Source organism: Panthera tigris, chromosome B3, assembly GCF_018350195.1.
Source record: "Panthera tigris isolate Pti1 chromosome B3, P.tigris_Pti1_mat1.1, whole genome shotgun sequence".
Taxonomy (NCBI): Eukaryota; Metazoa; Chordata; class Mammalia; order Carnivora; family Felidae; genus Panthera; species Panthera tigris.
In genome coordinates, this window is record NC_056665.1 from 52,757,985 (window position 1) to 52,773,494 (window position 15,510).

Consider the following 15,510-nt stretch of genomic DNA (forward strand, 5'->3'; position numbering starts at 1 on the left):
AGAGGGCACCAGCATAAGCGGGGGAGGGGCAGAGAGAGGGGGGAGGACAGAGGATCTAAAGTGGGCTCTGTGCTGACAGCAACAAGCCCGATGTGGGGCTTGAACCTACAAACTGTGAGATCATGACCTGAGCAGAAGTCAGAGGCTTAACCAGCTGAGCCACCCAGGTGCCCCCACTTGTCAGTCTCTTAGGGAGGGCCCTCTCTTCAGTCATTGCCCATTCCCTATGCACTCAAGACCGCTGGTTTTCACCTCCTTATCTTTGCTCAGACTGTTTCCATCACCAAGAGGCAGAGGTTTCAAAATCTGCATTGACACTTCAGAAACTCCAACTATACTTGGTACCTCCAAGCACTCCATGTGTTTAGGGTGGGCTATGTGTCTACGTCATTTATGTTCTTATTAGTAATGACATTAATGATTACTACTTATGTAAGGGCTATTCTATGCCAGGACACACATCTTTTTTTAAAAAGGCATAGGTAGAAAGAGAACAAAAGTAGCTCAGAATACTAAGGGGCTATGATTGGAGGGGTGTCAAGAAATAGCCCCCCCAAACCCCCAAATTCCTTCCTTGCCCAGTCTGTCATGCCTAAATCCTCTAATAGGAGTACAATAATAGGAGTACATGTCATTGAGGAGTTAAAATCTTCACCCTTACCTCCTTCAGCACTCTCCCAACCCCTTCCCATCCCACCCTTCTGTTCAGTGCAAAGACTTATGGGAGCAGCAACATTCTAAGCTGTTAACAGCTAAAGCCTTCATAGAGGATTCTGTCCCACAGTGACAGTTGGCTGAAGACAGTGAAAGAGAGAGGTCCTTCAGGAATGGGTTGGGAGTGAGAATGGAAGGGGAAAGGAAAGAACCAGCTTTATAAGAGGTATATCCCAGATTTAGGCTCCACCCAGCCTACTGACAGAGTATGTTTTACTGTGTTTAGAGCCTTGCCCTTCCTGAGCCATTCCTGCATGCCTTCAAGAGAGTCCACTGACTCAGCCCTGCAGGGGACCCAGAGATGAATCAGACATGGATCCTGCACTTGAGGAGCTTACTGTCTAGTGGTAGAAAGTGAAAAGTACCATAGCAAAGACAATTCAAGGGGGCATGGGGCTTCAAAAGAGAGAAAGATACAGGCTGTACATCAAGGAAGGCCTGCCAAGGGAGGTCGCATTTGAGCTGGACTTAGGAAGGTGACGGGGAATTTTCCACAGGCAGAGATTGGAGGTGGTGCTACTTATGGTGATGGACACCTTCAGTCCAACACTGTGATGTGCAGGGGCAGGGGTAGCTGGAGAAAGTTGAGAAAAAGCCAAAGGATACTCTAGGTGTGTTTTCTAGTAAGAGGACACCAAGGATGACACTTTGCCTGCTTTAACATTTTGCCCAATGTTGCCCAGATGAAAACAGGTCATAATTTATAAGGCATGATGGCTAAAAGTTGAGAACATAAGGTTGGAATGACAAGTGCTCTCTGAGGGTGGTGGTGAGGAGGACCCTCAACCCCATTATTCTATGAGTCTGTGTTTGGAGGGGGAGCGAATGATACACCTCTGGGCCTAGGTAAGTTCTCTCCATGAATGCCCTCAAGTGAGCAGTGAGGCTTCACAGTAGAACGGGAGATGGGACACCAAAGAGTGAATATACTGAGGCCTGTTCACTTGAATTTGCAAGAGTATCAGGTTGGTATTTAGTTCATGTCTGCCAGCAGAAACAGTATAGGCACATGTTTTGAAGACTCTGTAGGCAGAAATCAAAGAAGAGGACTGCAGCTGACATGGGTGGGGAGAAGTTGGTAATAAACTGCTTGATGAGAACAACAAAATGGCCAAGAAGGGGCAACTGAATGATAATTTAAAGACAAAAGGGGAAACTTATTTAAGAAGTCCACACTTTACGTATTTAATCCAGTTCTTTTTCCCTTTGTTGCCATTTTAGAATTGTAGCTCTACCATTTTGTAGAGGTTACAGAGGGAATCTTGCGAAAGCGTTTCCTTGACAGAGAAACCAATACCCAAATATTACACCTTTTAAAATGTTTGTACAACTTCCAAGAACAATTTTTAATCTTTGGTGGCATCACCCCCTTGGGACTTTTGTTTTTAAGCCCAAACATAGCTAGTACTTAACCAGGATTCTATTCATTCCCAGTGAGCTGAATTTAGTCAGCAGTGACCCCAGCCCTGGAGAGACAAAGCAACCCAGTAATACTGTATGGATGAAAAGCTGGCAGATAAATCAGGTCTAGTCAATCAAAGGATGAAGAGCACAAGACTCAGGCCTGAGAGTGTAGTAGCTTGCCTTGGATGGCAGCATTAAAAAAAAAAAAAAAAAAAAAAAAAAAAGGAAGGTAGGCATGGTGGGTTAGCCAGAGTAGGGTCAGCATGCAGACCTGTGGTCCCTGATTCTAAGAATCTTCTGGAGGAAGGAGGGGACATTCATTCTCTGCTTGACCTTTTATACACCTAGCTGGGCAGGGGAGCCTTGGCCTTGGAGGCATAGCCCCTGCATCCAGAATGAGGTGAATTCTGCCTCTGGTCAACCAGGATTATTATAAAGCCTAAATTGACCTAATTTGGAAAGCAAGCTTTGTGCCCTCTAAGTTTTATGCTCAGTGTCTGCTATTGTTGGGCAAGAACTTCCATAAAATAGTGCAAATCATCTCAGTATCATCAGAGAGGGGGAGGCAAATAACAAGGGGCAACATGGACAAGTCAATAACTTGGGCTCAGGACTGGCAATATGGTCAGTGTGATAACTTGTCTTTGGGGATTGTCCCACATCATTTCTTTCAGCCTCCAAACTCTTCCTAACCTCTGCCTCCTATGAGTTGCCTTAAAAGTCTAGCTTTTCTATGCTGTTCCCAGCTCAAGCAAAATGCCCCTGTAACCCTTACTCTGGTAGGTCCCTTGAGATCTGATTTCTCTCTAAGAGCTTCTCCACTCCCTGGTTTGATTGCATTATCTCACCTGGGAAGGTAGTTTCCTTTTTTAGCTTTCTGTTCATTTCTCTTCACCTCTTTCTCCTTCCTGCTGTTTCTCTGATCGCACTTTGCTGGCCTTCTATCATATTGGTGTCAATTTGTCACCTACTATTGTTTTCTGTTTTTGGGGGTGATGATTTTCTGAAGGGTAATGTTCTTGTTGTTACACTTTTAAACAAAAAACAATAGTTTCATCAAAAGGGATCCTCAATCATTTGATACAGTAAAAAGGCACCAAAGATGGATGCAATTTGGGGAAAACGTTCTTCCTTGTAGGAGGGAAAAGCAGTAGGAGCTGGTTCCCAGTGTAGGGATAGACAAGGAGCTGATGGTGGTACTGCTTAGACTCTGCAGGAGGCACAGGAGGTCTAGAGCTCCAAAACATGGCAGCTATGGTGGAGCAGGTGCTTTAGGGTTTTATTTTTAAAAGTCTCTGCCCTATTGGCAGAGTGAAACTGACCCCTTAATGTTGTCACATGTGACTCAAACCTCTTTCTAGTGCACTTGATCATTTTCTCCAGAGATGATTTCCTATGAAAAGAGCTGAAAAGTGCCTAAGTGATTTCTAGAGAGTCTTAGCTCTCAAAGACAAGCTAATAGGCTGTAGACCTTCTTGTTGTGGTTTGGTGTACAAGCATAGAACACTCAGTAATTTATGTAGAAAAATGTTGGAAGACTCCAAAGAAGCCTAGACAAAGAGGGAATCAGGTGAATCGAGATCATGGAGTTGCTTTTTAAGGACCCTTTAGGGGTTACTTTCCTCTCAAAATGCTCTATGAATTTCTATGAAGAAATGGGTATGAAGAGTTTTACTCAAACTGGGCTCAAGACTCCTGTGGCTCAGGATTCTCAGGCTGACAAACTGGAATAGTGTCTGTGGTGACATGGTCTGTCTCACGTCATCGGAAGCTCTTCCACCCTCCCTGCTGCTCAGTTTGGCTCTGCATTCTACTGCCTTCACACAGAAGCAGCTGCATAAATGAAGGCCCTCCCATCTCCATTTCTGTCCAGTGAAATTCTACCTCTCCTTTGGCCCAGCTTAAATGTCACCTCCTCTGTAGAACCTTCCATGAGTGTCCTGTTGGAAGTCAACATTTCCTTCTCTGGGCTCAACAACCATTTGGTTGGGAACTCCCCTAGACTCTTAAAACCTGGACAGCATATTAGTGGAGGTCTTTTCTTCCCCCACTAGGCCGTAAACTACAAATGAAGATATTGAGCCCCAATGTGATGCTAAGGCCAGAAAGGTGGCTTTATTTTTTCAGCCATTAAATTCCTAAAAAGGGGCTTCTCATTGCTCTCTCTCTGTGGGAAGTGCCTAAAAGGGCTCCTCATGGCCTTGTCTTTGCAAGAGCATAGTCAAGTCTACAGAAGTATTTGAGCAGCTGTGGCAAGGCAATCCTGACCACATGGCCCATCTTTTTCATTCTCCAGCTGATTTGATCAAAGGCCACTTTGGGAACAGCTCTGTCCTAAGAGCCACTAAGAGCTGTGGGGGCAGGAGTAGGGAGGAAAGACAAATGTCAGAATTCTTGATGATCCTTTGTAGCAACTGGCCAACTGGGGGATGAGAATGGGTGACAGAGCCTTTCACCTTTAGGGTCAACAGCATGCCAGGCTACAGGGCCAGGAGGCCAGAACATCTGTCAGCTGGGCAGCAGCTCCTATGAATGAATTGCCTTTGTCTTGTTGGGGGCAGGGATGAATGTGTGTTTATTTGCTCAACAGAAAGCCATGTAAACCAGGGATCAAAAGGAAGCCCTGGTGATGGTAAGAAGCCCAGTTACCATCAGACAGAAAATGCCACCAGCAATAGAAAGGAGTACTTGGGGGGCTCAGGAGGAAGAGTCCTCTGTTTTGGTAGAAGTCCCCTTGCCTCTTTATGAAGCGTTCAGAGGCAGAGGATTGAAGGAGTCAGAAAGTACCCTTGCTGGCTCCAAGAAATCCACACAGATGGAGCTGGCCAGTGGGGGCCTGGCCCAGCCAGCTTCTTTCCCAGCTTCCCACAAGCCATGTGAGCAAGTTTACATTTGCAGTCAGCTCAGGACTTGTTTTCTAATTTGAAGAAAAATAGTAATCCATTATCCTAGGGGTGATTCTTTGCCCCCAACCCAGTTCCTTTTTCTCACTTTACCTAGTCCTGTTGGCTCTTCCTCAGCAACAACTAAAGTGGGACAATGATCATTAGCATTTGAGCAATTTTTTAGACAACAAACTAGCAATGCTAAGAGTTACTGAGAAAGCAAGGGTTCAGGGTTTCAGAAGCAAAGGATGCACAATATAGGCATGGAAGGAAATGTTCTGGACCACTGTTTAATAAAAGAATCCCTTAAATTCCATCATAATAAAGGCAAATCTGGAAGAGTCCTTAGAAGCCATCTATTCCATTTTTCCCCCCTCTCTATGCAACTGTTTTCTTTCTATGATAATAAAGTAAAGTGAACAGTAGTTAGGGATGAGATACTTAGTGCCAGAAGCTGAGCCAGGGTGAGAAGCCAAGTCTTCCTGATTCCCACATGATCTTTCTACAAAGATAGAATGTTTCTGGATTCTTTTATGTTAAATAATACACATCAACTTTTAAAAACACAAGCTCATGACACATCTCTAACTAAATATCTTACCATAGCATGCACTATGAAGTAGTTATACCATTACTATTAATCATCACCCAAGGGCATAAATGGTAGTAAGATGTCAATATAACAATTGAAACAATTTCTTATACTTAATTTTTCATGGCATGGGCTCCGTAAAAGTTTGAATTATTCTATTGGCTCTAAAAATGATAAATAAGTCAAAAATATAGAATAACTTAAATGGCATTTGGGCATTAAATATCAGCTTATAGTCAGTGAACAGATAACCTTATACCATCACCTGGGGCTTCACCCAAATCAGTAGAGGGCCATTTAATTTTATGCTACCCCAAAGAGTAGCTGCATCCCAGCTGGTGGGTCCTCCCTGGCTCTTACTGCAATTCTCCTTTCCAGTCTTTCTTTGCTCTCTGATGTCAATTCTGTGACTAGGGGCAGAGATCTGGGTTTAGAAGATCCTTTCTCTGCCTCTAACTCATTCTTCAAATTTCTTCTCTGTGAAACTTTCCTAGGTCCTCCATCCATTCCTCAGAATGGCCCAAATCCTGCACCCTCACCCCCATTGTCATGCTCCTACGGCACCCTGTCCATAATGTCCCTTACAGCCCCAGCATAAGGTGACTCTACTAGGTCTCCACCAGCCCTAGAGGTGTTCTTGTTTATAATTCCTGACCTTTAAGCCTCAAAGGCAACTGTGAAAATGTAAATGCTAGTTGGTAGAACTGGGATTCCCACAAGGTCTGCTTCACTAAAAAGAAGATAACACTCCTGGGGTTGGCACTAAACAGGGAGGACAGCGAGGGAGCTGGCAGAGAAGGAATCTGCAGGAAAGCCTTGTTGAAATTGTGGAGGTTGAGGTAGACTATGAGAGCCTGGGCCTTGGAGCTGATCCCTGGGTCATTGGAAAAGAAGCCCCTCTAGGAGGGAACTGAGGAGGGGCTGCAGCAGCAGTTCTGAGTGATACAATCAAGAAGGCATTAAACACTGAAGCAACAGCCATTATTATAGAGAAGAAAATGGCTCTCTATTCCCATGTACCACCCTCTAGGCCTAGCTGCTATTTGGCTTGCAACTTGCCTGCTGGGAAAGAGGAGGTTGCCATTGATCCTGAGCCAGGGGCAAGTTAGAGATGGGAGAGGGACACCTGGGGGTTTGGAGACTGGGCCTCTTGTTTTGGCTCTACTGCTAGTTGTTTTTGTGGCTTTGGGCAAATCTGCTCCCTCTGATAGGGCCTCAGAATAATCCAGATTAGATGACAAAAATAATTCTAAAACTCCTTCCAGGCCTAAAGGTCTGAGATCTCAAGCGCTACATGAGCTTGATTTCCACCACAAACCTGTTCATTGGTGTCTCTGTTTAAGGTGGGCTTCCAAGGAAATAATTCACAATTCATCTGACACCCTGGCTTGAGGGTGTGAGTCCTAACCAGGGAGACCAACCAGAAATGTCTTTTCTTGGGTGCTCAAAATAATTTGTTTTCTAAAACTGTATTTTGGAGATATATAAACATTAGTTTCAGAAAATTTATTTATTTTCTGATAATTTATTTATTTATTAATTTATTTCACAAACAGGAACATGAAAAATAAATGGCAGTGGTGACAGAGGGAGGACTCATGAGGAACAGCATTATTTTCTTTTGCTAAGTAAAGACATGGAGGGAAAAACCAAACTCTGATCTACTGTCGTTGTTTCATGTTCAGCATAGACCATTTTAATACCAAAAAAAGTGAAGAGGATATAATCTCAGCATAAAGGGCAGTCCTTTACATTGAATGCAGCTTTAAAAAAAAAAAGGAACCTCATTTCAGTGAGAAGTTTCCTATGGAAAGACACTGGTCCATGGACTGGCCCTGAGGATCATCAGTCTAGAGGTGATAGTGCCATGTGATGAAGGTCAGTGGATCCACATTACTGCTTGTTCTTTTAAGTGTCTAGCCCACACTATAAAGAATTGACTGTGAAGGTCTCCATTCCTGTTACCCTGTGTGTGTGCCATCTTGATTTAGGAGAGGGGTACTCATGAAAGCATGTCAAATCTACAGCCATTCTTTTCTATTTCAAATCCTCCAATCTCAGAGGAAGAATGTATTTTACTTCTCCTCAGACTCGTTCTCTCAAGGCCCTTTCTACCATAACCCCTCCCCAGATGTTTGCTGCTAAAATGAACTCCCAACACCTGCCCCCTCCCCCAGCCGCAGTCTGACAAAGATGCCACCCCACCCCCCACCCCCAACCTGTTATCCCCTATTGCTCTGGAAATGTGTAGTCTTTGCCCTGCTGCCTCCCACCCTCCCAAGCCCTTCTTACCTCTCTTCTACCTGGCTTCTATTCTCACCTCTCAGGAGACAATGGAAAAATTGAGAAGCAACTTCCTGAAACCTAGGGGCCTTTCCTTTGTTGTCCTCAAACTCAATCTGTCTGCAATCTTTAAAATGCTCCCACACACCTTGAAACATCCTTCTGCTTGCCTTGGTCAGCCTGGCCATATTTTCCTGAGCCACTTCTCTCTTTTCTCACTCTTCTCTGCACTCCCCAAACTCCCCTAATGCCAGAGCTTTGTGACCTGTGATAGGGCCATCTTTCTTTCCCCAAACAGACCTGACCTGTTGGCCCCTCAGTCTTCTCAGGAAATGTGAAGAAGTTGACTGCCTCAGTCAAGTCCAGTGGGATGGAGGAAGGAAGCATCCATGAGTTTGGATTTTTTTCCATTTTTATTCCAGTCTCTCACTTAACTCTAGCGGTCTATACCCAACATCAATGCCTTCCTGAGAGCCTCCTAGGTGTGAAGTACTCTGGTGTGCTTTTGAGGACAAGGATGTTAACATTAATACTCTATGGTCTTTGCCTTTATAGGGTTCCCCAGTTCATGGGGTGATAGTGGGGGATTGGTGTTTTGGTTTACCTGGAGGCAAGGCAATTTGGTAGAAACTCCATGAGAGAGGGGCAGTAGGTTAGGGGAGTATAAATGCAAAGGAAGATCTCTGGTGGGAACTGAGAGGAAAACTGGCCAGGGTAAAGCTAGTCTGGACTCCTGCTTAATGCTTTGGTCAACGTTTCACTTGTCCTTCTGAATCACCCTGGCATTATCAACAAAGAATAATACATGATCCTTCTGGGAGTAAAAAGCATTTAGTAACGCTTCACAAAAAAATCTTTTGTAAATATTGTGTCCTACCTCAAAATTATTATTTTTTTTAAGAAAAGAACATTGTTAATTCACTGCAAGCCCACTCAGCCACTGAAGAATTTAGAATATTTGGCTAGAGAGCTCTGTAATAAACAAGTGGTTCAATTATTCTAGTTTCATTATACAATGTATCAGACATTCTTTGGCATCAAGGAATTAAAGCACATTTTCTCTGGCAAATGGCAATAATTTTTGAAGACCTATCCTACACAAGTGGTTCTTGACTAAATGTAGTTCCATTAAAAAATAAGGGTTTTCACATGATTTAACCTCTTATAGTCTAGTCTCATTGGGCTCATTCAAGGGTGGGGGCAGGAGCTCAGACTTGCTAATTTTCTGTTTAAAATAATTTGGGCAAATTCTGCAGTGGACACCATTTGGCACCAGGCATTGAACCCCTAAGGCTTGTTCCCCACAACTCAGCAGATCATCAGGGCCCCTTTCCCTGTGTTACCAGTGTTCCTCCCTCAGGTAGACCTTTCGTGGAGCACCGAACCCCAGCTCTCCTGGCAAGCCCCTCAATGCTGGGCAGAGAAGCAGAGCGCCTGGTCCTTGGGGACTGGGCCTGTGGCCACTAAAGGGCCCCTATCAGAGAAAAGGGCTTCTCCTGAGGAGACAGCTGCTCTCCACCCATGTTGAAGGACCCCAGTCCCCCTCCCAATGTAAATGTATAGGCCCAAGCTCCTTTGTGCAATTTAGAAAAAGGTGTCCCATCTGGATGGATATAACACTTGGCAAGGAAGCAGGGGCTGGATTTCACTCACACTTGACTCCTGTGCGTGTGTCCCCAAGTAAAGGGAGGTCTCCCCTTGGCTTTTGACATCATTCTCCTTGGACAGCCTCCCTCCAAAGGCAGAAGAAATGGGAAGAGGCCAAGGAATAGGCTACATTTGTGAAAGTCAGATATGATTTGCCAGTCTATGAAAATGCTCAAAGCTTTCAATGGTATTTTTGGGTCTACAAGACTCCTTGCCAGCCTGAGCCATTCCCACTGCTGCTTGGAGGGCTAGGCGAGATGATCTCCCAGATTCTAGCATCATACTAGACAGTATCTACCTTTATAGGCCAGTGATGGTGGCAGAATTACTACCAGTGAGGAGCTAGGGTTGAAAGGTGGGGTTACAAAACTGCTGAACGAAAGTGTGGTCTGTCCAGGGGTGATACATAATCTGGTTGGGGATGATTTCTCTCTTTAAGCATTGCACGGGTTAAGAATGGGGTGATTAAGTCTGTGCAGTTCAGTTGACTGTCCAAAGAGGCCCTCCAGGCCTCCCACCTTTTCCAGTCCTCTCTTACTGCCAAATTTTTTGAAAGAAGAGTCCATACTTGCTATCTCAGTGGCTCCCCTGCCCACCATCTGACTGGATCTGATTGATGGAGAGCACCACTGTGATCCTTGCTGAAGCTGCTGGCCTTTTCTTGGTTATTTTTGTTGTTGTTGTTTGTTTTATGTTTCACTCATTTGTCAGTGTCAAGTGTTCCAAGCTAATGGTTTCTCTTTCCTGTTTTTACACTGTCCTCCTTTGGACTCCAGTTAAATGGCTCTCTCCCGGTTTTCATTCTACTCTGGCAGCATCTATTCTGCTTCTTCATCAGTTCCTCAGCCGAGGGTATCCCTCAGGGCTCCAGCCTAAGCTTTTGACCCTGATCTCTACCCTCTATGTGGGAGATTTGATGTGTCCTGGAGTTTCCAATGTAATGGCCATTCAACTAACTGACCCCCAGATTCGTATCTTCTGGTCCTGATCTATTTCCAGATCTCCATGCCCACATTTCAAACTGCAGGCTGCACTGCTGCCCGTCCCACCAGCCCCTTGACATGTTCAAAGCCATTTTCTACCTTCTATTTTGCTTCTCCTTTTGGCTTCTCTAGAGAAACATTCTGCAGTGCAAAGGGCAAGGACTTTGGGTCACGCCCCTAGATTAGAATCCTGGTTCTACACTTTTCTGTGTAGTCTTTGAAGCAAGATCCTTTTTTCTCTTGTTCCATGGATGCTACCAATGGTCATTCTGTAATAAGTACTTGTTAAATGTTGGTCCTTTTGCCCATTTCTTGTTATCATGAACTTGTCCCTCTAAAGTGGGCTTGCCTCATTCCCAGGTGATTCCTGGTAACCTGCACAGGAACCTCAAGTCAGGTAGAAACTGAGGAGTTAGAGGAATGTGGCTTAGCCAGGGGACCAGCCAGGGAAGACGGCATTCAGGAGCTGGTTTTACAATTGTTCAGTTAATGTAATTACTTTCTTTTTCCCTATACCTTCCCAAATCCATGTCAATTCTTCCAAACCATCTCTCACATTGGTCCCCTCCTTTCTACCTTGAGGGGAAATTATCTGGGTCCATGGCCAGTCTCTCTGCCTTTAGGTTCTTCCCATTCCAATCCACCTTTCCCATTGCCACTGCCTGAAACACAGCTCTGATCGTATGAATTCCTTGTTAAAAACTTTCAGTGTCCTCACCCGATTCCATATATTCACTTTCAAGGTTTTTATAATCTGCCTCTCAACCTAGTTTTCTGCCAAATTTAGGCTGGCCCAATCACAAGGCATGCTGGGACCAAACTTACACATACTCTAGGGGCAAGGGAAGGGAAGGGAAGGGTAACTAGTGTTCCACCCACTGGTGTTCAATCTAAAGGTTGGGCACAATGCTGTGGGGCCCTGGTGATGTCCAAAGTGAAGTGGCTGTTTCACCCGCACCTAGGTGCTGTGCTCTAGCCCTCAGGGCAAGAAGCATGGCAAGTCTTAGGCAGAGGATCCAAGCCTCTGCCCAGGCTAAGCAGTTTTAGAAGTCAAGGCACTACTAGAGGACCAGTTAGAAATCCAGACAGTCTCAGGAAATGGAGGCAAAATTCTAATGCCTAGATGCAGAGCAATGTGACAGGGAAGTGGGGAGGAAAAAAAAAAAAAACAACGCTATGATCTTGGGCTTAAGGCATCAATATTAACTCTGTACTCTGAAGGCAGAACCTCAGCTGTTTATCTTCTGCTTCTTGGCTTTAGGTAAGAATCTTGCAAATATTGCTTGCTTAATTGGTTTTAACACACCTCACTAGCTCACCTCATTCTGTAGAAGGTGCCAGGTCCTTTGAAAGTTCTCTACAGCATCTGGCCATTGGAATTCTCACAGCCAAGACAGAAGACAGATGGGTAGTGTTTTGGTCATAAATCTCCATCTTAGCATTGAGCAAGATGTTTACCTACTGGATGAAAACTTTTTTCAAACTCTCCTGGAGATTTAGGAATAAGGAACTCCTATCATTGTCCTTTGGCTGACAGGCATTATTTTTCCACTTTGAAGAACTGAAGCTTTCTCCAGTTCAGAAACATGCAATGAATAGTCTACCATGTGTTGGGAATGTAATGGCCTACAACCATCTCAGTCCCTTGACCAGGCCTAGCAAGTATCCCATGAATCCCATTCTGGACTTAATTCGTTTTATTATTAACAGCTAACATTTACTGAGTGCTTACTATGTGCCAGGCACAGTGCAAAGGTAAACATATTGCCTCCTTCCCAGGTGGCTCCTGGGAAACTGAGTAGGAATGTGAAGAAAAGAGAAACTCTGAAGAGTTAGGGGAGAGCAGGCCCAGGCAGGCTGGGACCAGCCAAGGAAGACAGCTTTCAAAAGATGGTTTTGTGACTCAACTTCAATTTCACACCTGCTGTCTGCCTGCCACTCACCCACTAGTGGGCCTGAAGTTCACTGGTGGGGAAGGGGCATGGTGGAGGGATGTGGCAGTTGTTCATGCTTGACACTCACCAGCTTCTTCTGGGTCTGACAGTATGAGTGTGTGTAGGACATTGGAGCACTGGAAGAGAGCCTCCCCTAACTCCTTCAGTCCCCTGAGGTTCAATGCAAATATTCCTACAATGGGAGAAGGTCTCATTCTTTGATTCACTGGTAAAAGGCTTAAAATACAAATAGCTCTAGAGAAGGTAACAGGGTTGCCTCCCACTTGTAAGAAGAGATGAATGCCTCAGAAAAGTTTTCTGGCCATGGCTGGGGAAAAGATGACCCAAAATCTCCTGAGGCGAGTGGGGAGAAAAGAGGGCAGCTGAGAGTTTTGAGAGCAAATGTGCCCTCAGAGCATTGAAGAAGGTCCCAAAGTACCCACCCAGCTAGAGACAGGACAGTGGTTTATATCTTCTTCTTGGAAGATGGAAGAAGCCAAGATCTTGGCTTGGAAGAAGCAAAGAAAGATGACAAGCAGAGCCAAGTTCACATCCTTGTTGATGAGAGAATGACTCTTGGAAAATGAAGCTTGGATAGGAGTCAGGTACAGGGGCACCTGGGAGAGCTGCTCCATGCCCTTAACCATCCCCAAGAACTGTACAAGCAATGGTGTGGTCGCCTACTCATCCAAGGGCCCTCTTTTCCCAAATTCATGATTTGAGAAGGAATTCTTTTAAAATGTTTTTGGAAATGTCTATGAAGTCTAACAAGGCACTTGAAATACAGACACATGTATATTTAATAAAGCAAAAAACAAATTACCTTCTTTGAATAAAACAGCAGGAAAGTGGGACTGTCCCAGATAATTTCAGCATGTCTGGTTGTGAAAAATCTGTATCCCATATCCCCTCCTTCCATGAAAAATGTAACCAAAAACTCTAGTTCTATATTCTATAGCAGTAAACTCATTTCAGAACAACCCCTCCAGCTTAGCACACCTTCCATTTCTCTTGGCAGTACAAGAAGGAAGCTGGAATACAAGTGTGTGTGTGTGTGTGTGTGTGTGTGTGTGTGTGTTGGGGGGGGTGGCTGTCATGCACCATATTTCAGATCCTTTTGTTGTATTAAAAGCTGGCAAAACAGTCTGAAAGATAGCAAGACCTTCTCATCAACAGTGGGCAGATCATGCAATAACTAGAGGGACAGATGGGAGGGCAAAGGGCACAGCAACCTCCTATCATGATTTAAACAAATGGTCAGTACCAGAGGTTCACAAAATGGAGGTTGGGTATGTCCCATCAGAGTTGCAAAGCAGAGACCAGGCCTAGAGCAGAGAGGAATAATCCTGAGTTTAACAGGGAGCGAGCTGTTGGGCCAGGGGTTCATATCAGGGCCTCTGGGGCTTCTGTTTCCAGGGAGTAGAATAGAAGGTGAGGGCAGGGGGTGGAGAATAAAAGCAGAGGAGCAGGCTAAGGGGATAAATGAGCTGCAGGAGCATGTGGGAGAGTGAGGAGGTAGAGCTATAGTGCTCACTAGACAGGCTGATCCAGAGCAAGGAAACAAGGTCCAACACTCCTGGGTACCTAGTGGTAAAGCCTCAGGTGCAAGAGTCCCAAGTTTCAGCAGGGGAATCATAAGGGGTGTGGGATGGTGGAATCTGTGACTTGAATAGCAGCTGTGGAACACTAGGAGTCAGCTCCAGGGCACCAAGGCCCAGATTAGACTCCTGGGGGTGGGCAGTGAGTTGGAACCACACTGGACAGTGGGCAGAGTTGTGGCCGCATGAATAAGAATTCTTGTCTCAAGACATGATTTGTCTGGGAATGGGGCATGACTGACAGCTCAGATAACTCAGTTGTCAGGATCTGAGAAAGACCAGGGAAGGTAGGGGCTGATGACATGAGGCAAAGGGTAAACAGTTTCATTCTTTCAAAAATCACTGCCCAAATACTAAATGCTATAGGCATTTGGCAGCCCAGAGATAGGAAGATGAGTAAGACATGATCCTTACTCTTGAGTGGTTCGTAAATTTTTAGGGGAGATAGGCTGGGGAAAGATAGACTCCAGTGCCTTAAGATGTTATGTCCAATTCATGGTCCTTTTAAATTATTGTACAAAAGCAGCTATTACATTTCACTCCAATAATACTTGTTAGCTTAAGTATATCAAATCTACTCTTCAACAGACTATTTCACTGAGGCATTGAACTTGTCAACATTCCACCTTCAATTCACAGCCCACCTCCCAAGATACATATAAGTTGGAACTTCCTGTTAGTTGTCATTAAACTCATCTGGTGACCTGGACCTGCTTTGTGTTGGACATCAAGAAGGTGGTGCTTCTGTTTCCTTTAATAGCTTTAGCCCTGAATCACTGAAGAGCATCAGGAGTCTATTTAGTATTTCTTTGGGAGTTTTAACTGAATGACTGGGGAAAGGGGCCATTTGAGAGTAGGAAGAAGACCTGGCCAGGGCAGACTCAGGGAAAAGGTGCTTGGGCCAAGGAGAGGAGAAGAGGCCTGGGGGATCTGTGGAGGAACAGAGCTACAGCTGCCTGACAACCTGACAGGAGCCTCACAACATCCTTAAGGAACCGGCACACTGGAAGAAGCCCCAAGTTCAAGTGGGCTTGGTTTTTCCTGGTTGCTTCAAAACAGACCTGTCCAAATTTGCCAGAGAAACATGCCACATCAGGGTTCACCTTGCTTTAGTAGTGCCTCTTGGAAACAGTCATGCTAACCCATTGCATGCCACCTTCTCTCTTGGCCAAAGAGTCTTGATTGTTTTTTCTTTTTTTTTTTCTTTTTAATTTTATTTATTTATTTATTTATTTTTCAATACATGAAGTTTTTTGTCAAATTGGTTTCCATACAACACCCAGTGCTCATCCCAAAAGATGCCCTCCTCAATACCCATCACCCACCCTCCCCTCCCTCCCACCCCCATCAACCCTCAGTTTGGTTGTTTTTTTTTAAAGAACATATTTTCCATTACTTTGGGATTAGTCTAGGGAAGGACAGGATGAGTAAGGAAAGAAAGACTGATAACTTTTCTAGCTCATCCAAAAA

The 15,510-nt window shown here is 44.7% G+C and overlaps 1 protein-coding gene across 6 annotated transcripts in view; it reads left to right on the forward strand.

The window, feature by feature from the left end:
* LOC102962141 (aromatase) overlaps positions 1-15,510 on the forward strand; it is a 108,546-nt gene that overhangs the window by 15,200 nt on the left and 77,836 nt on the right. Inside the window, exons 1-2 of one of the 6 annotated variants that reach the window (XM_042988855.1) lie at positions 784-1,560; positions 7,152-7,473. The exons of 1 other annotated variant lie outside the window; for it this stretch is intronic. The gene's annotated coding sequence lies outside the window, so the exon portion shown is untranslated. Of the gene's footprint in view, positions 1-783; positions 7,474-15,510 lie in introns of those variants that run through there. 4 more of the 6 variants (XM_042988856.1, XM_042988857.1, XM_042988858.1 and 1 more) reach the window with 4 other exon arrangements.